At 37.3% G+C, this 27,561-nt stretch overlaps 1 protein-coding gene across 9 annotated transcripts in view; it reads left to right on the top strand.

The window, feature by feature from the left end:
- The window catches only part of LOC129397422 (ATP synthase subunit a-like), a 903,826-nt gene that overhangs the window by 357,692 nt on the left and 518,573 nt on the right, over nt 1-27,561 (top strand). For 2 of the 9 annotated variants that reach the window (XR_010111623.1, XR_010111617.1), the window contains 2 exons: nt 4,078-4,195; nt 5,950-8,007. The exons of the other annotated variants lie outside the window; for them this stretch is intronic. The gene's annotated coding sequence lies outside the window, so the exon portion shown is untranslated. Of the gene's footprint in view, nt 1-4,077; nt 4,196-5,949; nt 8,008-27,561 lie in introns of those variants that run through there. 9 annotated transcript variants of the gene reach the window in all.

Genomic DNA, 27,561 nt, shown 5'->3' with positions numbered 1-27,561 from the left:
TTTAATCTGGTGATTTATATTTAGTGAATTTTTAAAAATTGAGAATAATGATTGAACTGTAATTGGAAATAGACCTAAAGCAGAGAGAAACCTTTCCTCTTTGTTTTTCTCTTTTTTTTTCTGTTCTCCACTGCTTCTTAATTGATCGATTTGCTTTTCTAGTCATAAGGAAGTTGTTTATTATAAAATTAAATTGATATTGTCATTTCTGGAGATAGCTACAAGTGGCCAGAAGATGTTTTTAAAATTGAAAGCTAACTGCCAATTGAAAAAAAATCCCAACAAAACAGAAACTGCCTTCCAAGGTTGTCTTGGGGAGAGGAGGCACAGGGAGTTGTGTGGGGGCTATGCATTTCTACTGTGAAACTAGTAATCACTTAAGGGGTTAAGGGGGGAACCACAATGTGTCTGTGTGTTTCTTTGTGTTTCCACAGCCTGCATGACTCCTTATTTTCTTCTTCTTTTTTTTCTTTTCTTTTTTTTTTCCTTCTTTTTTTTTTTTTTTTTTTTGAGATGGAGTCTCGCTCTGTAGCCCAGGCTGGAGTGTAGTGGCAAGATCTTTGCTCACTGTAACCTCCACCTTCCAGGTTCAAGCAATTCTCCTGCCTCAGCCTCCCGAGTAGCTGGGACTACAGGAACCCGCCACCACACCTGGCTAATTTTTGTATTTTTAGTAGAGACTGGGTTTCACCATATTGGCCAGGCTGGTCTCGAACTCCTGACCTTGTGATCTGCCCACCTCAGCCTCCCAAAGTGTTGGGATTATAGGTATAAGCCACCGTGCCCAGCCTTTATTTTCTTATACACACTGCAATTGGTTTGTTGTTTGTTCTTCTTCCCTGCAGGGAATAGAGTGAGAAGTACAGAAAAGATGTTAAACAGCTGTTTGAGTAAACCTTCCTTAGCCTAACTGGCTGAATATTAATTGTCTGAATATGACTAGTCTCACAACATGCAGAAGATGAGGTGTTAGTAGGCAAGGAAAAGTCTAGAGGAATGTGTGAATATTTTGCATCTCTAGTTGGTAAACTTAATGGATCACATATTACAGTTGATGGTCACTGCTGTGTTCTGCACATGGCAGCTCCAGGTGTGACTATAGAAGGTTTGCTTATTAGAGGCCAAGTGTAGCAGAAAAATCTTAACTCCTCTTGCTATTACTCCCAGGTTCCTGGGTTGGGGTACTGATAAATTAGTTGACAAACCTAATATTCTTTAGAGACAAAACCCACAAAATATTCATAGACTTTAATAATGCTGTAGTGACTGCATCATTTCCCTAGCTTTGCCTCTGTTTTCATATCTGAGAAGACAAAGGGTCTAAAAAAACTTGCCTAAGGTCCAAATTTAACCCACATCTTTTAACACCATGCATTATATTTTCTCATTGAACCCTAGAAATCATAACTGTTAAAAATGCAAGACTGTGTTTGCTCTCTTACAGAAGGGTAAAGCTTCTATTACGATATTTCAGTTCTCATCCTAAGAGTGAACAAAAAGTTCTGCTGATGTCTGATGTGCAATCTCCTAAAAATTCCAGTTTCCAAGGGCTCCTGAAATATTTCAGGATCTATAATTTCTGAAATATTTCAGGATCTATAATTTCTGAAATATTTCAGGGAGGAATACGGAGTAGACATCAAGAACACGGATTCTAAAGTCAGACTGGTGGAGTTCATGGCTTAAAAGTAGCAACTGAATTTCTCTCTCTCTCAATGCTCTTATTTGTAAAATGGAGAAAATAATATGTCTCCCTAGTTAATGAACATTATTGGGTGCCCACCTTATAGCTGAAAGGAAGTATCAGTAGTACTTAGAAGTATGAGCTTTAGAACCTTAATACTAGGATAAAATCTAGGCTCCTCTACTTGTTAGCTGTATAGTCTTGGGAAAGTCACTCAACCTCTCAGTGGCTCCGTTTTCTCATACGTAAAGTGAGAATATTAGTATCTACATAAACTGTCGGACGTGAAAAGGGAGAACTTAATACATACAAAACTCTTATAATAGTCCCCTGTACATAGGTACTCAATGAATATTAGCTGTTACTGTTACCATTTATACTTAGAACTGCCGTATAATTTATCATCCATATTGAAACACTTTTGGGATTTGAAAGGGATCACTATTAAGAATTATGCAGTTATTTAAGAAATAACTTCAACACTGATGACTCAACCCCTTTTCCAAAGAATTTCAAATACTAATACAGAAGATAAACTTGTAAGCAAGCATTCAAATCAATCATGAAAAATGTTATAATAGCAGTAAAGTCGAAGATTAATTGGGACATGTCTAATTTCATATTTTGATAAATAAGAAGATTTCACAGAGAAGGCAAACCTTGAACAAGATTCATAAGGAAATGGGAACTTTAATCTTCTAAACTAGAAGAAAAAGAAAAGTGAAATAAGGGCAAGTTATTTAAGAAATAACTTGGCCGGTTGCGGTGGCTCACGCCTATAATCCCAGCACTTTGGGAGGCCGAAGCAGGTGGATCACGAGGTCAGGAGCTTGAGACCATCCTGGCTAACACAGTGAAACCCCGTCTCTACTAAAAATACAAAAAAAAAAAAAAAAAAAATTAGCCGGGCGTGGTCGTGGGCACCTGTAGTCCCAGCTACTCCAGAGGCTGAGGCAGGAGAATGGCGTGAACCTGGGAGGCGGAGGTTGCAGTGAGCTGAGATCATGCCACTGCACTCCAGCCTGGGGGACAGAGCAAGACTCCATCTCAAAAAAAAAAAAAAAAAAAAAAGAAAAGAAAAAGAAATAACTTACATAACCCTTAGGAACTCTTACTTCAGGCTTTAAAAGGCAAGGAGCAAATAATTTTAGGAGACTGATAACGATGTCACCTAAATTTGAGATACTAAAAAGAGATTAGTGCTCTCAACTATGTGAAATCTATTTCTCCTACTGTCTCAAATATAATCCTAGGAATGTGCTTATAAACAAAGTATTTCTGGGCCAGGATAGCAATGCTTCACATCATATTGTGCTGCAGTTTCCATCACGCTTAAAGGACAGAGACATAAACGATAAATAATGGTATAAAAATATTACAACCTACCACCTCAAAAACAAAAAAAATCACATTATTTATGGAGTTCAGAGCTTGGAGATTCAAGTATTGGTTACAGTTTTATTTTGAAAAGAATCCTACAATTTATGTGGTTTTTATTTCTCATGTTTATATTCAAAGAAAAGAAAAGCTAATAAACTCTATTTTAATTTTAAAAAAAGAATTATCCAGGAACAATAGAAAGTACAGTAACTGTCCCATTGCAAACAGAAATGCAAGGTCACTCATTTAATACTGAGTCAGGATTCATAGGTTCTCTGTAGGTTGGTAGATCTTGCTTGCCTTTCTTCAAGTCTTTGACCCTGAGAATGAAACTGCTGGCCGGGCGCAGTGGCTCACGCCTGTAATCCCAGCACTTTGGGAGGCCGAGGCGGGCAGATCACGAGGTCAGGAGATGGAGACCATCCTGGCTAGAGCAGTGAAACCCTGTCTCTACTAAAAATACAAAAAATTAGCAGGCATGGTGGCACGTGCCTGTAGTCTCAGCTACTTGGGAGGCTGAGGCAGGAGAATCACTTGAACCCGGGAGGTGGAGGTTGCAGTGAGCTGAGATCATGCCACTGCATTCCAGCCTGGGCGACAGAACGAGACTCCGTCTCGAAAAAAAAAAAAAAAAAAAAAGAATGAAGCTGCTTTCTAAGGTAGATTCTGGGAATTTTCAAGCTTTCTCACCTTCTAGTACCTTAGTACTTCCTGCCGCTTATGACCTTCTCTTCCAAGCAGATTCAAAAATTGGCCATGTGCTCCCAGACACAGCCAGGAGGGTCAGGCCCTCCACTCTGTTCCACATTCTCTTTACATGAAACAAAACCAATGAAGTTAGAACAAAAACTCAGAGCCAAATTCTAAATCAGCTTATTTTTGCACATTTCTCTCTCCTTCTAAAACAACTTTCAAGAAAAAAGGAGTAAAGCTCAGAATCATACTACAGTATGCATTTGTGGTGTCTTTTTCTATGTGCAAGGCCCAAGACAGACTGCCCCTGTCTTCCTCAGGTGGGTCCCCAGAGGAGGAGTGGGAGAACGCAAATAGAGGACAGCACGTGGACGAAGCCTCCAGGAGAAGCTTTCTTTGAGCGGCGTTAGACTCTCCAATCACTTTAAAGATAAAGAGGTCGGCGGGGGATGTGGGTCTTCTACATTAGGAAAAAACGGGCAGAATTAATTTGATAGTGCGTGTGGAGGTTCGCCTTACCCTCTCCTGTATTTTGGCAGTATCAAAAGTTATATCAAATTAACCATGTGGTAAAAAGGTGGGACTATTCCCCCAAACCATTAAAAAAAAATACAACCAAAGTAAAAAGAGGGAAAACAGGTTAGCACAAGTAATAGGTAACTCTTTTGTCAGATGATAATGAAAATGATGGAAATGAATTTTGATTTTAGTTTATATATATTTTTGAACAAACTGGAAAGTTATGCCCAATTCTGCTAAGTACTAGGGGAGTGGTACCTCTCCAGAGGTGTGCCCAGTTCTTTCCATAACATGGCATGATCTTAGCGGTCTAAGTTAAGTGTTGAGTTTTCTAAGTGGGCCCAGCACGCACTAGTTTCTCACCTGTGGGTCTTTGCTGTACTGAGGTCTTTGCATTGGGTGTCCTGTAGCCCACTTGCCCTTATTTCACCTTTCTTTTTCTTCTAGTTTAGAAGATTAAAGTCCCCATTTACTTATGAATCTTGTTCAAGGTTTGCCTTCTCTGTGAAATCTTCTTATTTATCAAAATATGAAATTAGACATGTCCCAATTAATCTTCGACTTTACTGCTATTATAACATTTTTCATGATTGATTTGAATGCTTGCTTACAAGTTTATCTTCTGTATTAGTATTTGAAATTCTTTGGAAAAGGGGTTGAGTCATCAGTGTTGAATGAATTAGAGTCCTAGCATGGATCCCTCAGAACTCGCCCCAAGGAGAACAGAGCCTCTTTGTGAGCTTCAGGGTTAAGTTTGAAAATTTGGAGCTAGATCCTATGGTACGTTCATCCATATTTTCTTAGGTCAATAGCAGGTCATAATGTTATGGGTGGGAGATGCCTAGAACTTGGTTTGCACGCCTTAGATTAGCACTTATATGAGGTTACATAAAATTCTTTGGTTTATTGTTTGGCATATCCTTTGGTCTGCTTAAATAGTAATTTTTAATGGTATTAACTGAAGACCATTTGCATTTGAATTGTTTGGGTAGGTTTTTACAATTGTAAATTTCTCTACCTAATCCCAGAAGAGAGGAATCAGAATAACCAGTGATGAGTCCTGGGATTCTGCATTTTAACAAGACCCTTGGGTAATTCTTAAGCTAAATAATATTTGAGAACCAATGCGGCCGGGCGCAGTGGCTCATGCCTGTAATCCCAGCACTTTGGGAGGCCAAGGCGGGCAGATCACCTGAGGTTGGGAGTTCAAGACCAGCCTGACCAACATGGAGAAACCCCATCTCTACTAAAAATACAAAATTAGCCGGGCGTGGTGGCACATGCCTGTAATCCTAGCTACTGGGGAGGCTGAGGCAGGAGAATGGCTTGAACCTGGGAGGTGGAGGTTGTCGTGAGCCAAGATCGTGCCATTGCACTCCAGCCTGGGCAACAAAAGCGAAACTCCATCTCAAAAAAAAAAAAAAGAGAACCAATGCTCTAGTGAATTATAGCGTGGTAACTTCCTTATACTTAAATACATTGAGTGACATCAATATAATAATACTGGCTAAGTTTTATTGATTATATTTTAGGTACTTAGTAATAGTGGTAAGATCTCTGACTACACTGTAATTTGACAGGTATATTATGAGAATTATGAGTTAATGTACATGCCTGAAAGACACTACACAGCTGTGAAGTATAATTATCCCTTTATTTCCATGTGCTCACAGAATGATTTGATAGCAGAATTGGAAACTGAATCCAGGAAACTCATTTTTCTTCCACCAGTGCTTACTAGAGTGACTTGCAGGAATAAAGAGGAAATTTGTTATTGAATACCCAGCTCCTAGCCGGGCGCAGTGGCTCACGCCTGTAATCCTAGCACTTTGGAATGCCAAGGTGGGTGGATCACTTGAGATCGGGAGTTCGAGACCAGCTTGGCCAATATGGTGAAGCCCCGTCTCTACTAAAAATACAAAAATTAGCCAGGCGTGGTGGGGCATGCTTGTAATCCCAGCTACCCGGGAAGCTGAGGCGGGAGAATTGCTTGAACCCAGGAGCCGGAGGTTTCAGTAAACCGAGATTGTGCCACTGCACTCCAGCCTGGGTGACAGAGTGAGACTCCGTCTCAAAAATAATAATAATAATAATAAATTTAAAAATAAATAATAATACCCAGCTGCAGTATTATTTCATTTGTGACTTCTTTGATTCTGTTTATGGGTCTTCCCCACACAAATGGCACCTACTCTTGGCTTATCATCTTTCTACATTTCCCAGGGAGAAAAAAAATGTAGTTTCATGGTTTTGATGAGGTGCAGGACACACTACCCCAACATATTTTAAACTGAAGGAATTTGAGAAAACTGTAGAAGCAGAAAGGTCTCTCTGACCTTCCCCTACCCTTCTGCCCTGAAGCAAGTCAGGAAACCTCAGAAGGATTTTCTGACCTTCCACTGAAGCAGGCCATAAGACCCTGAGGTGAGAGGGCCCCTCTCTATACCTGAAGAAAAGGAACATCCTTATGTCATATGACAAAGCATCACAGAGAAGAATTTGAACAAACAGACCTCCCTAAGTGTCTCACTATTTAGTACCATTAGCACATACCCTTTTTGATCTATCCTATTTTTCCATGACTAATTAAACCTGCTTTACAAAACACTTAGGTTCAACTGTTTCTTCAGGCCTTTATTTCCTTATGAAGGCTCCCATACTATGTAAAACTTTTATTAAATAAATTTGTGTGCTCTTCTCTTGTTAATCCGTCTTGTTATAGGAGCCTCTGCTAGGAACATAGGATGGATGAGAAAAATATATTTTTCCTTCACTATAATTTCAGGAAATCATAGTTCTTGATTAGTGACAGACATAGTTGTCATTTATACTTGCATGGTACAGTTGATTTGTTCCGTAATGCAGATGAATCCACCAGACAACTAAAAACAAAAAAATTGACAGCTTTCATCGACTTGTGTGCTCCTTTTTTAAATTACATTTTCTTATCTTAATTTTGTGTTTCTTTTGATTTTCTTTGGTAGTTTTACCCTAAATCTATTAGCCTAAATAAGAAATTATTTAATTTTAATTGTTTTTAAATTCAACAAAATGATATCAGTCTCATAAAGCTTCTTACTTAATATTAACGAATTGCATTTTATCTAGATTATTATGGGTAGCTATAGTTTATTTATTTTCATGGCAGTATAATATTGCATTATTTGGATATACCAAAACTTTGACTCCATTCTCCTTTCAGTAGACATTTTTAATTTTTACAGTTTTATTCTATTATATACCTTATTTCCTAGAACATACATCTCCTGGTTCACATTTGCAGAAGTTTCTCACGCATGTCTAGGGTCAGAAGTGTTGGGTCATAGGGTATGCATATTTTCAAATTTTCTCAACAATACCACACCACTTTCTGTCAGCAACATGGAAAAGATCTTGTTTGTTTTGCCTGTTTATCTAAGTAAAGCTCAACTTTAATCAGGATGTCTAATCTCTCCCAAAGTGATACAGGAGGTTAAAAAAACTTTAACTCCAGTAACTTTTCTTGATATTACATGTCATTATTGCCTACATTTTTGGGTTAATTTTCTTAGATGTTTCTTCTACATTGCTAACTCATAGTACCAGGACAGCGTACTGGTCAGGAGTATATGTTCAAATCCTAGGTCTACTACTTGCCAGCTGTTATTTCTTAAACAAGTTATTTAGTCATTTTTGGCCTGGTTTCACCATCTATAAGTGAGGATATTAGTAGTAACTATATATATAGTCTATCTATATAAACTCTATATAGTTTATATAGTTTGTGTATATATATTATATATATACACAAATATATTATATATTATATATTATATAAACTATATAGGGTTTATTATATATTATATATAATACATATATAGAGTATATTATATATAATACATATAGAGAGAGTATATTATATATATAAACTATATAGAATCTGAACAATTAGGCCTCATATTATATATATACATATATAATACATATACACATACTGTATATAAAGCCTAATATATATAAACTCTATAGAGTTTATATATATATATAAACTATAGTTCGTGACAAGCTATATAGTTTATATCTACATATAAACTATATAGCTTTAGTTTATATCTATAGATAAACTATATAGCTTTAGTTTATATCTATATATAAACTATATAGCTTTAGTTTATATCTACACTATATAGCTACTTAGAGTTTATATATATTAGGCTTTATATACAGTTGTGTGTGTGTGTGTGTATATATATATATAATATATGTATAATACGAGGCCTAATTGTTCAGATTCTTCTCTGTAATACTTTGCCTTCAGCAATAAGAATGTCCCTTTCCTTTAGGTATAGAGAGGGCCCCTCTCACTTGAAGGTCTTATAACTTGCTTCAGTGGAGGGTCAGAAAATTCTTCCTAGATTTCATGACTTGCTTCAGAGAGCAAGGGTAGAGGAGAGTCAAAGAGACCTTTCTGCTTCTGCAGTTTTCTCAAATTAAAATATTTTGGGGTAGCATGTCCTGCATCTCTTCAAAACCATGCAACTACATTTTTCTGTCTCTCTCTTTCTCACTCTCCCTAAAGCACTTGAAAGAATTTCTAGCACATAGCTATACATTAGTTGTCACTTTTTAATATTTTATTTGTTCCTGCTCTTTATCCTTAGGTTAGTGATTATGATCACTGCTTTAGAGAATACTTGATGAGATTTACTTGTGCTTCCTGATTTCTCTGCTTACCATTGTTTCTTGCATCCTCCTCCTTCATTAGCGTAAATTTCTAAACTTCTCTCTGAATTATCTTCTAATCATTTCTTTAATAAGCATTTGCAGTGGTAATTTTTAGAAAACTAAAAATGTTTTTCTTTTGCTTTGCTTCTGAATGGCGATTTAGCTAAGCTTGAATTTGAGGTTGAATATTTTAATTCAGCACTTGAGATTCATTGTTTCCTCTACCACTGTTAATGAGCCGCATTCTAACAGTCTGTTTTTGTTGCTTGAAGACCTGTCTTTTTTCTTTGGGCGCTTTTAGGATGTTTTCTTAGTTTTTGTGTTATCTCAAAATATTATGCTTTATATATGTTCTTTAATACAAGACTTAGTTTTTTTTATTAATTGTGGATAATTTTCAACCATTTGTTTTTTTCATGAAGTAGTTTATCACCTATTTCCTGTAATGTAGCATATGGTTCCATGGTTTTAGTAGCTGCAGAAACTGGAATCCAGAGGTTAAATGCTTTTTCTAACATCAACATTAAAAAAGTAAGTATCTACAATGAATCAATAGATGAGTATCTTAGTAACAATGATAATAATAATAATAATTATTATTATATTATCACTGCTAAAATGGACTTCTTTTTCTGAGTGCAGAAGCCCAAGATTGATCTTTATCTCATTAAATGCCAAGCCAGACAGAAAAGGTATTTGTAAAATGAGATTCTCTTGGAAAAACAGATCTATCGAATGTTATAAGATATTGCACTACTTCTGGGACCAGCTTGCTGGAGTTATAATCTTCCAGTAGCAGATTGTGGAGAGCTTTTTGGGAGGTTCCAGGAGGGAGATCTAGTAGCTTTCTCTAAGTTTATATGTGCCTTCAAGCTCTGGCTAGAGTCTTGTGGATGTTCATCAATGACATGGTTAAGAATCTGAAGAGGAAAATCTTATCCAGGAGATCTGGGTGGGCTCTAAATGCAATCACATGTATTCTTATAACTGAGAGGCGTAGGGAGTTTTGTAAGAGAAGAAGAGGAGACAATATAACCAAGGAGTGATGTGGCCACAAGTCAAGGAATGCCTGGATCCACCAGAAACTAGGAGAAACAAGAAATAGATCCTTCCTTGGAGTCTTCAAAGGGAGCATGGCTCTGTAGACATTTTGATTTAGTACTTCTGGGTTTCAGAACTGTGATAGAATAAATTTCTGTTATTTTAGTTCACCAAGTTGGAGGTAATTTGTTATAGCAGCTATAGGAAACTAATACATACCCATCAGAGACACTCTATGTTAAATACTTGGGAGCCAAGATTTATTTCTTCTGGAATTTTCCAGTGTTTCACCATTACTCTTGATGTTACTGCTGCAACATGGCACTGCTGATCCTAGCAAATGAGATGGAAAATGGAATGGGGAGAAACCACACCAAGGGGCTGGACAGTGGGTCTGTGGGATCTGCCATGAGATAGACGAGGAGGCTGGGTTGGCATGAGTAGAGGCACCTGTAACCCACATTGGCACAAGGGCAAAGAGGGCTATTCCACTGAGTAGCCAGAAGTTTGGTATTTAAAAGATGAGCTGAACTGGGGACTAGAGCAAGTAGGTGACTGTCATAGATAAAAGGAATGGGGCCAGGCGTGGTGGCTCACACATGTAATCACAGCACTTTGGGAGGCCGAAGTGGGCAGATCACTTGAGCTCAGGAGTTTGAGACCAGCCTGGCCAATATGGCGAAACCCCATCTCTACTAAAAATACAAAAAATTTAGCTGGGCATGGTGGCACATACCTGTAGTCTCGGCTGCTCAGGAGGCTGAGGCACGAGAATTGCTTGAGCCTGAGCAGCAGAAGTTGCAGTGAGTCGAGATCGCACCACTGCATTCCAGCCTGGTGACAGAGCGAGACACTGTCTCAATAAAAAATAAAATAAAATAAATAAAATATAAAAATAAAAAAGAGGAATGGGGTCCAAGTCAGTGCAGACACATTTTGTTCTGTAGTTTCCACAAGGTGTTGTCCACTTTTAATTGACACGGATTTGTATTTGGAGACTCTTATAACCTTCCCTGAAGGCACTTTTCAAACTGTCACAGTTATATATATCAGAGGAGAAAAAAATGTCAACTTCTTCTTTAGCTGGGGAGGTAGTACATGGGCGATTGTTATTGGGTGATTATGTCTTATATGATTTTATAAATAATCATATATATCTTATGATTATGCAATGTATTTTTAAAATGTCTTCTACTAGTCAAGGAATTACAACTGAAATGGACAATAATTGCTCTTCCTTTTAGAAAAAGAGCCCATGTCCTTAACTAGATCGCTATGGATGCAGCATCTGTTTCTGTCGTGTTTGCCAGCAAATCTAAATGAGTAATATTGAATAATAATATCCTACACCCTCTGCTACTGAAGATCCCAGATGTGGATTGACACTTCTCCAATTTCTGATATTGGAAACTCTCCCTGGCCCACTTTTATAGTTATTAGGACAGGATCCCAGATTGGCTTCAAGTGAGCATCGTGTGGAGCCAATTTACAAACCATGCACATAATTTAGCTACCTAGTCAAGCTGATTTTCATGGGTAAACTGCATTGTTTTTCTAGAAGAGTATTATGGCATCTTGATCATGATACATGCAGCACATCCTGGGGTGAATGCCCATGAATACATGTGGCTTTAGTCATCATACTTTTAATATGAAAGAAAACTATCATGTAACATAGCTTCTAGTAGATGTTCGATACATAATCATTCATTTTGATGGTCATTGACAAGTCTGTCAGAGGGGGTAGAATATTTTCAGGGTAGAAAGAATATAAACAACTCAGCATATTCCAGGATTTTTGGCATAACCTGTTGAACACGGGCATTTTTTTTCCAAGATGTGACCAAGAAGGCTATGCTGACCCTATGCGAGTTTGGCCTGCCTTTCATGGCAAAGCTTTCAAACAGATGCATAGACTTTGGTGAGACACATCAAGGTGTTCCTAGAGGTATGTTCTTGTCCTGTTCTTCACATGGAAAGCTTCACTTCTCTCCAACATCTCCACTTCTCATCATCCATCTATGCTTGGAGATCTCCACAGGTATTGCACCACTCTTATTTCCACTGCTCTCCCTTTCATGGATGTAAGTCCCTTGATTTATTATCTCATACATTCCATGGGTCAGGGTTCAGACACATCTTAACTGGGTCTTCAGCTCAGGGTTTCACAAGGCTACCCAGCAGGTGTTGACCAGGCTATATACCTTCTGGAACTTGGGATTCTCTTCTACATTCACACAGTTGCCAGCATTCAGAGCCCTGCAGCTGCAGGCCTTGAGGACCCTGCTTCCTTGCTGACTGTCCACGGGGACCACTCTCAGCCCTTGGAGGTATCCCATTGCTCTTTGCCACAGGCCGTCTCACAACATGGCAGCTCACTTCTTCCAGACATTACTTTTCAGGTGTTTGCATCTCCATATTTCTTTCTGTTCTTTTTTTGCAATTCCGTCTAGATGTATATTGGATTTTCATATTTTGTTCTCCTTGTCTCTTAACTCCTTTTATTATTTTTCTATCTCTTTACATCTCCAGGCTGCATATTAGGCAATTTTTTCATACCTATCTTGCAAGTAATTATGTCTTCAGCTGGGTTTAACGCTTATTTTTTTAACCTATTGACTGAGTTCTTAATGTAAACGACTGTGTTTTTTATTTCTAAATACTATATGTTTTTTTCTGTTCCCAACGTTTCCTGGCTTCTTGTTTGTTAAATGATGAAGGACAAACCCTTTAGCATAGCAGGAAAGCCCATTCAACCCCCTGACAAAGACTCCAGTTAGTTATGCTCCTCTGAGTCCTCTTTTTGACTAGACTTCACCCTTGGGCTCTGTCCTGGGGTCACTTAGTTCAGTTTTTTTTTTTTTTTTGAGACGGAGTCTCACTCTGTCACCCAGGCTGGAGTGTAGTGGCACGATCTCAGCTCACTGCAACCTCCACCTCCCGGGTTCAAGCGATTCTCCTGCCTCAGCCTCCTGAGTAGCTGGACTACAGGCACCCGCCATCACGCCTGGCTAATTTTTGTATTTTTAGTAGAGACGGGGTTCCACCATATTGGCCAGGCTGGTCTTGAACTCCTGACCTTGTGATCTGCCCACCTTGGCCCCGCAAAGTGCTGTGATTACAGCTGTGAGCCACCGTGCCCGGCCTTTAGTTCAGTTTTAGTAAGGTTCCTGCTGGGTCAGTTTATCAAGGCTTTCCCATCCTTGGTATCTGATCAAATTCCTAATTCCTTACCCTCAATATCTGATCACCTTGTCTTGTCTTCTGAAAGAATCCCGGTGAGCTGGTTTAGCCAGAATCCCCTTTACCCTTGATGTTTTCTCTTTATAATTTTTTATCCACATAACCGCATGATGATCTTTGACTGTAAATCCCCATTTGTTCTTGTTATATTCAGAATGGAGCTCAGTTCTATTACTTTTCCCTTATTGCAATAATTCATGAATAAAATCTATCTTTTCTGCTTTAACTTCTGTCCAACTCCCTTCCCGATTTGTTTCCTTTGCATTTCGAGATTGTTTAGGACATCATATCCTAAGTCCTCACTGTTCTTTACATATGTCATGCTTTTGAACATCCTATGTGTTTACACTTGCTGCTGTCTTTGATGGAGATACTTTCCTCTTCTTTCTACTTATTGAACTCCTGTTCTTCCTTTAAGACCCAGCTCAAAACCCTTTCTTTGTGAACTTTTCCCTAACTCCTCTTCCATTCTGTATTTCCATAACACCATATAAAGAACACTTTTTACATTGTACTTTGGTTACTAGTCATTTTTCTATTTCTTCCACTAAATTGTGAATACAACAACAATACCATCCATGTCTTATTCACCTGTGTATGTCTGTCTTTTCCATTTAGTATCTGTCCCGTAGTAGATATCCCATAGATTTCTTTGTTGTTAGATAAAAAAAAGGCCATTTAAGGCCGGGCGCGGTGGCTCACGCCTGTAATCCCAGCACTTTGGGAGGCCGAGGCTGGCGGATCACGAGGTCAGGAGATCGAGACCATCCTGGCTAACACGGTGAAACCCCGTCTCTACTAAAAATACAAAAAATTAGCCGGGCGTGGTAGCGGGCGCCTGTAGTCCCAGCTACTCGGGAGGCTGAGGCAGGAGAATGGCGTGAACCCGGGAGGCGGAGCTTGCAGTGAGCCGAGATCGCGCCACTGCACTCCAGCCTGGGCGACAGAGCGAGACTCCCGTCTCAAAAAAAAAAAAAAAAAAAAAAAAGTCATTTAAATTTCTCTACACTACTAAATACAGAGTATAATTAAGTAGTTAATTGTATTCTGTATTCTGTGTATCCTGAAGTATCTGTAAATGAAATTGAACATTGAACCGTAACTTCTTATTTTCCAAGTTGCTAGATCTTACTTTTGATAAATTATCAATCATTCTTATCAACTTTGTATCTGATCCATGACAAAATAGGAAATAATCTTTGAGTCAATATTTAATGCATTGCAGGGTTTACTATATTTAAAACAACTCTGGTATAAATCCTTTTATAAACGTGAGAGGGTTATAATATAAATAATTACTCCAAATTATAGCTTCACAATTTCTTAGACTGTGGATATGTTATAGTAGTAAAACGAACATATTCACTCATTTCTTGTCAAAACTAACTGGAAACATTTTCTTGCAATGATTGATATATAAGGACATTGAAACCCTAGTCAGTAGTTGAGACATTTCTAACTTTCTATCACAGATTTTTCACTTATTGAAAATAGTTTTTTATTGTTCACCGCTTTTCTTCTTGGGGGCAATTTATATCAAATTGCATGACTCGAAGTTTGTTCAGGTTGAGAAATTGTGTATTTATGGTCAAAATATCTTCTCTTGTCTCTACGGCCTGTGTTTTATTTTTATTTCTCTTTTTTTACATTCTCTTTCAGGTTCAATACTAAATGTGATGTCATTAAAGGGAAATTTTCTAAACAAATTTTAGAGAACTGAAGCAATTTTATTGAAAGATTAGCTGCTACTAACACTTAAAATGTGAGATGTCCGTGCGTCTTATATAGTCATTTGAATACACTAAATTTTTGAATCTCTAACAAAGAATGATTTAGTAAATTTTACATTAATAAAGTAAATGTTATTTAACAGACAATACTTAAAATGACTTCAAAATGTGCATGCTAATGTCAGCTCTTGGCAACAACAGTAAAAGTTGATTCATAAAAATGAGTCCTCAGGGTAGCTGCTTTTACGTAAACTGACTTCTCAAATGTATGAAAAATGGGAAGCATTGCTTCTTAGCTAAAGCTTAATAAAGTGGTCACAGAAATGTCTTTCTGTGAAAAGGTAAGTTCTTAGGCTGTTTGGGCAAAGAGAATTCAAGGAAATGAACTCATCACTGCTGCCGCTTCTTGTCAAAATTTCATTGAAATGAATATAGTTCTTTTATCAAAATAAACATGACATGAATTCCAGAGCTCACTGTTCCTGTTTTTGCTGTTGGAGGTGCTGTTGGTTTTTCTTGCAGCTATAAATGATGCTGAAAGAATGCAGGCTAGAATCTAATGAGTTTTATGCCGCGCAATCACAGAACCAGCATACTTTTCACTATCATCCTATTTATGGAGGGATTTTTGTTTTACAAAGCTATTGATACAGAAAAGTCTATAGAATTCGTGATGTTCCATTAAGCCTGGCAGGAAAAGTCTATCTTTTGGAGCACTGTACCCTCCAGTTACTGTATCTTTGTTTCTTTTGAAGATGTGAGAAATTGTATAGAAGGGGTGCTTTTTTAGGTAAGCTGATGGTAGTGCTAGATTATATTTAGAGGTATTTACTTAATCACAAAGCTACTGGTGAACACCCAAGTGACTTATCACTCAGTAAAAAGATGAAGTAACAGGTTTTAACTCTGAAGACACTGCTGCAAGATATGAAACGAAACAACTTATCCTTTTCAGGGAGAGTATTCATATTTACCAGAGAGAACAAAAGCCTAAAATACTAAGCTGTTTGACTCAAAAAGGATTCAAAGCTCCAAGTCTTTGTTGAAAGTGCTTGTTCAGTGTAAAACCATTCCCGTGACTGTTTCTTTTTAATTTTTAATATTTTATTTCAATAGGTTTTTGTGGAATAGGTGGTGTTTGGTTACATGAGTAAGCTCTTTAGTGGTGATTTCTGATATTTTGGTGCACCCATCACTCGAGCAGCATATACTGTACCCAATGTGTAATTTTTATCCTTTGCCACCCCCACCCTTTCCCCTGAGTCCCCAAATTCCAATGCATTATTCTTATTTGTAAGAGGTCAATAACAAATGATTTGATAAAAATCTTTTTGTGTACTCATCTTAGAAACAGAGATTAAAACTTGTTTCCAATGTATTACTTTGCGATGTTTTAAACAATGCCTCAGAAATATTTTATTTGGTGACCATATGGAACCTGACAGTGATTTGCATTTAAGGAGACTTCTTTCAAAACTGTTTGCATATAGAATAATTTAAGGGGGTCAGATTAAAGAGAGTTCCACACTTACGTTACTTCCATCCATTGTTTCAAGCCAGAATTCAGCCTTAGTTTCTGTTTTAGTTTTCTTTTTTCAATTAATAACACATAGAGCCAACTAGGCATGAGGCACTCTAAGGGAAGCGAAATGGAAAGAAAATGATTCTGCCTTTGAGGAAGTGCAATCTAACTTGGAAGAGAAGTCACAAATAATTGACTTTCTTGCTTGGTATGTAAAATATGATAAAGCTGTACACATGGTTTATAGACGTGCTGATGGGTGTTGTAATGACCATTAATTCACTAACTCCATTTGGTTTTTAATATTTGGAAAATCATTAGGCAAGCTGCAGATGAGGGGCGTATAACAATAGTATTTTGGACTATTAGTTGTGTGGTTCTCAATTTACTCTTTGCTGCTTTTAAAATACTTAGCAACACTGCTAGACCAAACATCAACGTTGTCTCTCTGTTTTTGTTTTTTTAAAGATTGATTTTGGTGTAAGTAATGAGATGGCAAAATTTCAAAGAAGCATACATGGGCTATTTTACCAGGTACATTAGAGTTGAGAACAATGTTGGTAGAAACCATTTTTGAATTAAGTACATTCATTGGTAAATGTTCTTTTTCTTTTTTTTTAATTACTAGGTTGGAAACTAGCATTTATAAAGTTAGTTATTTGAGCATTTTTGTGACTATCTGCTACTTTAGGAAGACCCTGTAAAAAGTAGGAAAAATAAGATAGGACAAAACTACATATGTATACATTCTATACATGACTTTGCTTACAAAACTCATTGGATAACTAATGCCAATGACTCATAGGTTTGAAATGAGATCAGTTACTCTATTTTCAACATATTCCATCTGATTACATGATAAGGCATAGTCAGTGTAACCCTAAGGACAACAGCAGAATCATAGTATATATATATACTACCTGAATTTATGTCTAGGGACTAGATTTTAAATTATCCAGTATTAATTATTGTGGTCAGTATGGTTTGAGCAACCCAGAAAAGCTTTAATAAACTGCAGGAATTCAGTTGCTTTAAACCAACATGAGGGCAAAATGCACAGGCAAAATTTCTAGGACTTATAAAAGGGGACTATCCAAATCCTGTAGTAATAATATTTGATAAGGAAGAAAAATGCTTTGAATATGATGGAAAAAGAAGGCAGGTATCACTTTTCTCTTATTATATTCTTGCTTAAATCAAGTTTGTTTGAGAGAATGATTTTTGGGTTGAGATGGATTTTATTTACAGTTGAAATTTTTTAGGATTAAAAAAATGGCCCTTAAAGAAAATACATACTTGATGCTAAGACTAAAACAACAACAACAAGAAATAAATATCTCAATTCTAGTTCAGGTTAATTATTTTTCTAATTATTCATATCATTCAAGTTAATTTATTTTTCTCTAATAAATGATTATTGAGTATCCATGGACTATCTTTCTTAGTTGGGTTTTGGGCTTATTTCCCCTGCAAGATTGTTTCTTATGAAAAATGTTTTGAAATTAGCTCTTTGCGATCTATGAACTATCTGGCTTATAATGTAAAAAGCAGCCATATAGGTTAAATAAAGTTTTAGTGTATATATATTTGTATGACTCATTAAGAAGCAATGTAGAATTTTAAGATTTTTTATAGTTAACATCATAATGCTTTAAAAATCTTTGAACTATAGGTCATAAAGATATTCCCTTATACTTACAAAATCTCTAAAACTTTGCTTTTCACATTTAAGTCATGAATTCATATTAATTGATTTTACGTATGGAAAATCATCACTGTTTATTAAAGAGAACTTCATTTCCCCAGTGATGTGAAATTCCAGCTCTCTCATATGTTGTTTGGACCTATTTCTGGTCTCCCTAGTCCCATTCCATTGGGCAGTTTGGTTTTCTCTGAAATTATATCACATTGTCTTAATTCATCTAGTAATATAATAAGCTCTGCTTCTGCAATGAGGGCAAGTCTACACTCCTTTTTCTTTTTCTTTTATTTAATTTTACTTTAAGTTCTGGGATACATGTACAGAATGTGCAGGTTTATTACATAGGCATACATTTGCCATGGTGGTTTTCTGCACCTATCAACCTGTCATCTAGGTTTTAAGCCTCGCATGCATTAGGTATGTGTCCTAATACTCTCCCTCCCCTTACCTCCTAACCCCTGACAGGCCCCAGTGTGTGATGTTCTCCTCCTTGTGTCCATGTGTTCCCATTGTTCAACTCCCACTTATAAGCAAGAACATGCGGTGTTTGGTTTTCTGTTCATGTGTTAGTTTGCTGAGAATGATGGCTTCTAGCTTCATCCATGTCCCTGCAAAGGACATGAACTCATTCTGTTTTGTAGCTGTATTATATGGTGTATATGTGCCACATTTTCTTTATCCAGCCTATCATTGATGGGGATTTGGGTTGGTTCCAAGTCTTTGCTATTGTAAATAGTGCTGCAATAAACATATGTGTGCATGTGTCTTTACAGAAGAATGATTTATAATCCTCTGGGTATATACCCAGTAATGGGATTGCTCGGTCAGATGGTATTTCTGGTTCTAGATCCTTGAGGAATTGCTACACTATCTTCCACAATGGTTGAACTAATTTACACTCCCATCAACAGTGTAAAAACGTTTCTATTTCTCCACATCCTCTACAGCATCTGTTGTTTCCTGACTTTATAATAATCGCCATTCTAAAAGGCCTGAGACGGTGTCTCATTGTGGTTTTGACATACCTTTCTCTAATGACCAGTGATGATGAGCATTTTTTCATATGCTTGTTGGCTGCACAAATGTCTTCTTTTGAGAAGCATCTGTTCATATCCTTTACCCACTTTTTGATGGGTTTTTTTTTTTCTTGTAAATTTGTTTAAGTTCCTTGTAGATTCTGGATTTAGACCTTTGTCAGACAGGTAGACTGCAAAAATTTTCTTCCATTCTGTAGGTTACCTGTTCATTCTGATGATAGTTACTTTTGCTGTGCAGAAGCTCTTTAGTTTAATTAGATCCCATTTGTCAATTTTGGCTTTTGTTGCAATTGTTTTTGGTGTTTTAGTCATGAAGTCTTTGCCCATGCCTATGTCCTGAATGGTATTGCCTAGATTTTCTTCTAAGGTTTTTATGGTTTTGGGTTTTACGTTTAAGTCTTTAATCCATCTTGAGTTAATTTTTGTATAAGGTGTAAGGAAGGGGTCCAGTTTCTGTTTTCTGCATATAGCTAGCCAGTTTTCCCAACACCATTTATTAAATAGGGAAACCCTTCCCCATTGCTTGTTTTTGTCAGGTTTGTCAAATATCAGATGGCTGTAGATGGGTGGTGTTATTTCTGAGGTCTCTGTTCTGTTCCATTGGTCTATATATCTGTTCTGGTACCAGTACCATGCTGTTTTGGTTACTGTAGCCTTGTAGTATAGTTTGAAGTCAGGTAGCGTGATGCCTCCAGCTTTGTTGTTTTTGCTTAGGATTGTCCTGACTATATGGGCTGTTTTATGGTTCCATATGAAATTTAAGGTAGTTTTTTTATAACTCTACAAAGAAAATCAATGGTAGTTAGATGGGAATAGCATTGAATCTATAAATTACTTTGGGTAATGTAGCCATTTTCATGATACTGATTCTTCCTATCCATGAGCACGAAATTTTTTTCCACTTGTTTGTGTCCTCTCTTATTTCCTTGAGCAGTGGTTTGTAGTTCTCCTTGAAAAGGTCCTTCACGTTTCTTGTAAGTTGTATTCCTAGGTGTTTTATTCTCTTTGTAGCAATTGTGAATGGGAATTCACTCATGATTTGGCTCTCTGCTTGTCTGTTGTTGCTGTATAGGAATACCTGTGATATTTGCACATTGATTTTGTATCCTGAGACTTTGCTGAAGTTGATCAGCTTAAGGAGTTTTTGTGCTGAGAAGAAGGGGTTTTCTAAATATACGATCATGTCATCTGCAAACAAAGACAATTTTAATTCCTCTCTTCCTATTTGAATATGCTTTATTTCTTTCTCTTGTCTGATTGCCCTGGCCAGAACTTCCAATACTACGTTGAATAGGAGTGGTGAGAGAGGGCATCCTTGTCTTGTGCTGGTTTTCAAAGGGAATGCTTCCAGCTTTTGCCCATTTAGGATGATATTGGCTATGGATTTGTCATAAATAGCTCTTATTACTTTGAGATATGTTCCATCAATACCTAGTTTTTTGAGAGTTTTTAGCATGAAGACATGTTGAATTTTGTCAAAGGCCTTTTCTGCATCTATTGAGATAATCATTTTTTTTGTCATTGATTCTGTTTATGTGATGGGTTACATTTATTGATTTGTGTATGTTGAACCAGCCTTGCATCCCATGGATGAAGCAAACTTAAGCATGGTGGATAAGCTTTTTGATGTGCTGCTGTATTCTGTTTGGCAGTATTTTATTGAGGATTTTTGCATCAATGTTCAACAGGGTTATTGGCCTGAAATTTTCTTTTTTTGTTGTGTCTCTGCCAGATTTTGGTATCAGGATGATGCTGGCCTCATAAAATGAGTTAGGGAGGGGTCCCTCTTGTCTGTTGTTTGGAACAGTTTTAGAAGGAATGGTACCAGGTCCTCTTTGTACCTCTGGTAGAATTCGGCTGTGAATCTGTCTGGTCCTCGGTGTTTTTTGGTTGGTAGGCTATTAATTACTGCCTCAATTTCAGAACTTGTTGTTGGTCTATTCAGGGATTTGACTTCTTTCTGGTTTAGTCTTAAGAGGGAGTATATGTCTAGGAATTTATCCATTTCTTCTAGAGTCTCTAGTTTATTTGCATAGAGGTGTTTGTAGTATTCTCTGATGATAGTTTGTATTTCTATGGGATCAGTGGTGATATCCCCTTTATCATTTTTTATTGTGTCTTTTTGATCCTTCTCTCTTTTCTTCTTTATTAGTCTAGCCAGCAGTCTATCTATTTTATTAATCTTTTCAAAAAACCAGCTCCTAGATTCATTCATAGGAGCTGAATTTTGAAGGATTTTTGAAGGATTTTTCGTGGCCGTATCTCCTTCAGTTCTGCTCTGATCTTAGTTATTTCTTGTCTTCTGCTAGCTTTTGAATTTGTTTGCCCTTGCTTCTCCAGTTCTTTTAATTGTGATGTTAGAGTGTCAATTTGAGATCTTTCCAGCTTTCCGATGTGGGCATTTAGTGCTATAAATTTCCTTCTCAATACTGCTTTAGCTATGTCCCAGAGATTCAGGTACACTGTCTCTTTCTTCTCATTAGTTTCAAAGCACTTCTTTATTTTTGCCTTAATTGCATTATTTACCCAGTAGTCATTCAGGAGCAAGTTGTTCAACTTCCATGTGGTTGTGCTGTTTTGAGAGAGTTTCTTAATCCTAAGTTCTAATTTGATTGTACTGTGATCTGAGAAACTGTTATGATTTCCATTCTTTATCATTTGCTGAGGAGTGTTCATTTTTGTTAATTTTTTTGTCTCATTGATCTGTCTAATATTGACCGTGGGGTATTAAAATCTCCCACTATTATTGTGTGGGAGTCTAAGTCTCTTTGTAGGTCTCTAAGAACTTGCTTTATGAATCTGGGTGCTCCTGTATTGGGTGCATATATATTTAGGATAGTTAGCTCTTCTTGTTGCATTGATCCCTTTACCATTATGTAATGCCCTTCTTTGTCTTTTTTTGATCTTTGTCGTTTTAAAGTCTGTTTTATCAGAGACTAGGAGTGCAATCCTTGCTTTTTTGTTGTTGTTGTTTTCCATTTGCTTGGTAAATATTCCTCTATCCCTTTATTTTGAGCCTATGTGTGTCTTTGCACATGAGATGGGTCTCCTGAATATAACACACCAATGGGTCTTGACTCTTTATCCAATTTGCCAGTCTTTGTTTTTTAACTGGGGCATTTAGCCCATTTACATTTAAGGTTAATATTGTTATGTGTGAATTTGATCCTGTTATCATGATGCTAGCTGGTTATTTTGCACATTAGTTGATGCAGTTTCTTCATAGTGTCATCGGTCTTTTTATTTTGGCATGTTTTTGCAGTGGCTGGTACTGGTTTTTTCTTTCCATATTTAGTGCTTCCTTCAGGAGCTCCCATAAGGCAGGCCTGGTGGTGACAAGATCCCTCAGCATTTGCTCATCTGTAAAGAATTTTATTTCTCCTTCACTTATGAAGATTAGTTTGGCTGGATATGAAATTCTCAGTTGAAAATTTGTTTCTTTAAGAATATTGAGGCTGGGCGTGGTGGCTCATTCCTGTAATCCTAGCACTTTGGGAGGCCAAGGCAGGCAGATCATTTGAGATCAGGAGTTCAAAACCAGCCTGGCCAACATGGCGAAACCTCATCTCTACTAAAAATACAAAAATTATCCAAGTGTGGTGGCACACGCCTATAACCCCAGCTACTCTGGAGGCTGAGGCAGGGAGAATTGTTTGAACCCGGGAGGCAGAGGTTGCAATGTGCCAAGATTGCGCCATTGCACTCCAGCCTAGGCAACAGAGCGAGACTCCCTCTCAATAATAAACCAAAAAGAATATTGAATATTGGCCCCCGCTCTCTTCTGGCTTGTAGGGTTTCTGCAGAGAGAGCCACTGTTAGCCTGATGGGCTTCCCTTTGTAGGCAATGTGACCTTTCTCTGGCTGCCCTGCACATTTTTTCCTTCGTTTCAACCTTGGAGAATCTGATGATTATTTGTTTTGGGGTTGTTCTTCTTGAGGAGTATCTTAGTGGTGTTCTCTGTATTTCTTGAATTTGAATGTTGGCCTGTCTTGCTAGGTTGGGGAAGTTCTCCTGGATAATATCCTGAAGTGTGTTTTCCAACTTGGTTGCATTCTCCCTGTCACTTTCAGGTACACCAATCAATCGTAGGTTTGGTCTTTTCACATAGTCCCATATTTCTTGGAGGCTTTGTTCCTTCATTTTCATTATTTTTTCTCTGATCTTGTCTTCACACCTTATTTCAGTAAGCTGATCTTCAGTCTCTGATATCCTCTCTTCTGCTTGATCGATTCGGCTATTGACACTTGTGTATGCTTCACAAAGTTCTCGTGCTATGCTTTTCAGTACCATCAGGTCATTTATGTTTCTCTCTAAACTGGTTATTCTAGTTAGCAGTTCCTGTAACCTTTTAACAAATTTCTTAGCTTCCTTGCAGTGGGTGAGAACATGCTCCTTTAGCTCAGAGGAGTCTGTTATTACCCATCATTTGAAGCCTACTTCTTCCAATTCATCAGTCTCATTCTCTGTCCAATTTTGCACCCTTACTGGAGAGGAGTTGCGATCCTTTGGAGGAGAAGAGGCATTCTGGTTTTTGAAATTTTCAGCATTTTTATTCTGGTTTTCCCCCATCTTTGTGGATTTATCTACCTTTGATCTTTGAGGCTGATGATCCTTGGATGGGATTTTTCTGTGGGGGTCCTTTATGTTGATGGTATTGCCTTCTGTTTGTTAGTTTCTCTTCTAACAGTCAGGCCTCTCTTCTGCAGGTCTGCTGCAGTTTGCTGGAGGTCCACTCCAGACCCTTTTCACCTGGGCATCACCAGTGGAGGCTGTAGAATAGCAAAGATTTCTGCCTGCACCTTCCTCTGAAAGCTTCGTCCCAGAGGGCCACCAGCCTGATCCCAGCTGGAGCTCTCCTGTATGAGGTGTCTGTTGACCCCTGTTGGGAGGTCTCTCTCAGCCAAGAGGCACAGGGGTCAGGGACCCACTTCAGCAGGCAGTCTGTCCCTTAGCAGAGCTGGTGCACTGTGCTGGGAGAATCTCTCTTGTCAGGATCGGCTGCTCTCTCAGAAGGTACTTTTGCAATGTGGAGCCAGGTACCTGCTGAAGGTAACGTCCTACTCTCCTACAGAAAGTGTGGGATAGGGTGTCTATTCTTGCTATTAACATTTCCAAGCAATAGTATCCAGTTCCATTTCTCAGCTTCAGGAGTGTCCTGGAGTCTTAGCTCTGAATCTTCTAATACCATCAGGTCACAGAGCAATGGAGGCTGAGGCTATGGCAGAATCATCTAGGCCTCCTGGAGCAGAGGACACAGGGCAGTGAAACCCTAACCCCGAGCTCCTTTTTTGTGTTTTGTTTTGTTTTTGTTTTTGTTTTTGTTTTTGTTTTTGTTTTTTGAGACAGAGTTTCGCTGTTGTTGCCCAGGTTGGAGTGCAATGGGGTGATCTCAGCTCACTGCAACCTCCATCTCCCGGGTTCAAGCAATTTTCCTGCCTCAGCATCCCAAGTAGCTGGGATTACAGGTGCCCACCACCACGCCTGGCTAACTTTTGTATTTTTAGTAGAGACGGGGTTCCACCATGTTGGCCAGGCTGGTCTCGAAATCCTGACCTCAGGTGATCCACCCGCCTCAGCCTCCCAAATTGCTGGGATTACAGGCGTGAGCCAAAGCGCCCGGCCGCTCCTTTTTCTTTATGAGTGTCTTGGATATACTTGACTGTATTCTTCTATAAACATTTTAGAATCAGTTATCAAATTTTACAGCAAATCCTATGGTAATTTTGATTGGGATTGCACTGACTCTTCACATCAATTAGGAAAGAGCTGACATTAAGAATATCTCTTTATTCAAAAATATGTAATATTTTCATTAATCATTTGGAATATCTTTTAATGCTCACATAATTTTCTCCATATAATTTTGAAATGTTTTTTAGGTATATTCCTAGGATTCTTACAATATTTGTTGCTGTCACAAATGTCACTTATACGAGACTTTTTTTTCCTAATTGTTGTTTGATGAGATATACACAAATAATTTTTGCATATTAATCTTATAACAAACCACCTGGCTTTACTTTAATCAATTTCTACAAATTTTAGATAGATTATTTTGTGTTTTCTCCATTATATCATCTGTGAATAATATGTTTTGTCTGTTCCCTTCACATCCTTAGTTTCCCATGATTTTTCTAGTCTGATGCTGCTAGTTAGACATTCCAACTGAATGTTAATTTGAAACTATTAATTCTTTGCTAAATTTCTACCTTTGAAAGAGATGCTTCTAATATTTCACCATTAACAATAACAATTGCTATAGGCTTTCGGCAGATATCTTTTATCACGTTAAGCTCATTTCCCTTCTTATTTTGCTAAGAATTTTTCTCCTGAATCAGTGTCTGTTTTTTATCAAATTATTTGGAGAGTTTTTAAAATTTAAAGAGTTTTTATTCTGAATCAGTGTCTATTTTTCCTCAAATAAGTTTTTCTCTCAAGATGATCATATGCTTTTACATCCATTTTCTGTAATTTTATTTGTAATAAATCATTTGTGAATTTCTGGGATAATGATAAATTGCTTTTAGTAGATTGTATAGTTTATAAATTTTTAAATTTAGATTGGCAATATTTTCTTTAAAACTTTTGTTTGTATATTTATGAATGAGAGAGACTGGCCTGTCATTTTCCATTTTTTTTTAACTCTCCTTATCATGTCTATGTATCAAGGTTATACTGGTCTCATTGAATGATTTGGGCAATATCCTCCCCCTCTAGTTTTCCATTATCTGGAAGACTTTATATTAGATTGAAGATATAATATCATCAAAAGTATATTAGAGCTTGAATGTTAAAACTTGGACCTGGAATTTTTCTTTCTTTAGGCATTGATTAATTTTTATAATAATTTTAGGACTATTCAGACTTTCTACTTCCTGATTGAAAGTTTGTAGTTCTATTTTTAATAAATTTATCATTTTTTCCTATGTTCGTACATTTATTGGCAAGCCTCTCTTCTATTCCCTCTTTTCTCTTTTTCTAGGACTGTACTCAGAGTGGTACTTTGGATTGAACATTTTCATTCAATACATGTATATCTCCATTTTCATATTTCTATTCCCCTGGCTCTCTGCTCTTGTTTTGTGGGTAATTTTTCAGATATATCTTTACTGTTAACTCTTTGGCTATGCTTTTTCTGCTGTTTAACCTGTTTAATTAGTTTTTACTTCATTTCAGCCATTATATTTTCAATATCTAGAAGTTCCGTTTGGTTGCTTTTCTAGAATTTCCTGCTCATTTATGAAAGTCTCTTGTGGCTTGGTCCATCAGTGAATTCAGCTTTTTTTTTTTTTTATACATTGGCTATTCTACATTTTGCGTCTGACAATTTAATTATCTTAAGGTTTTTATGGGCTAAATCTTTTTTTTCTCTTTTTTCTGCTGCCTCATTCATGATATCTTGTCCCCTTATTTGCTTGATAGTATTTAGAAACTTATGATTGACTTTAGTCTGGGAATAGTGTGGCCTTACATTGGGAATGCTTTTCTTCAGCTTTTGTTTCTGTTAAGGGTCTCTGGAGTATCACAGATCTAGTTGGACCTTTTAGGGTATCCTAGCTTAAGATAGGCATTTCAGCTTCAGCTTCCTTACTTTGTTGTCAGCCAAAAGTTTAATGTATAATTGCAGTAGTATTAAGGGCACCTGCTCATATTAAGGGCACCTGCTCATATTAAAGGCACCTGCTTGAGGAGCAATCACATTTCTCTCACTTAATTACCTCTCACAGCATGCACTTTCAACTACTACTCAAGTCCTTTTAAGGGAGGGATAACAGATTTCCCCTGCTTCCTGGAGCTGAGCATGCACTGAGAAATATGTTATTCATCATTTAGTTGTGTTTTTGTAGGAGACCCTCTCAGAGAATTCAGTCTCCAGCATTGCCAGATGTAGTTACTCTTGGATGATGGTTGCACTAGTGTGGAATTCCTTCAGCTATTTGAAGAGGTTATGCCAATATTTTCTAGCGTTTATTTATTTTTGCTAAAAAGTTTACTGCCAATGCAATTACTATTCTTTGGTAAGTAACTGGTTTTACTTTATGGTAACTTTTCAAATTTGTATTTTACCATGTCATTTCTAAGGTGAACTTTAAAAACTCCAGCCTTGGAATTGGATATCCTTTTGATTTTACGTCTCCTCTCTTCATTTTGAAAAAAAAAAAAAAAATCAGTCATTATCTCTTCTGTCATTACTTCTTTTCCCTTTTTTGGCAGGGAAAAGAAGTGCTGGAGAAAGTCCTATTCAATCTATCTTTTAAATTTTCAACTATTTCCCATGTCTGCAAACTGTCTTCTTTCTTCTCTT

The sequence above is a fragment of the Pan paniscus genome, chromosome 2 (assembly GCF_029289425.2).
Source record: "Pan paniscus chromosome 2, NHGRI_mPanPan1-v2.0_pri, whole genome shotgun sequence".
Classification (NCBI taxonomy): Eukaryota; Metazoa; Chordata; class Mammalia; order Primates; family Hominidae; genus Pan; species Pan paniscus.
This window is presented reverse-complemented; position numbering and strand designations above follow the sequence as displayed.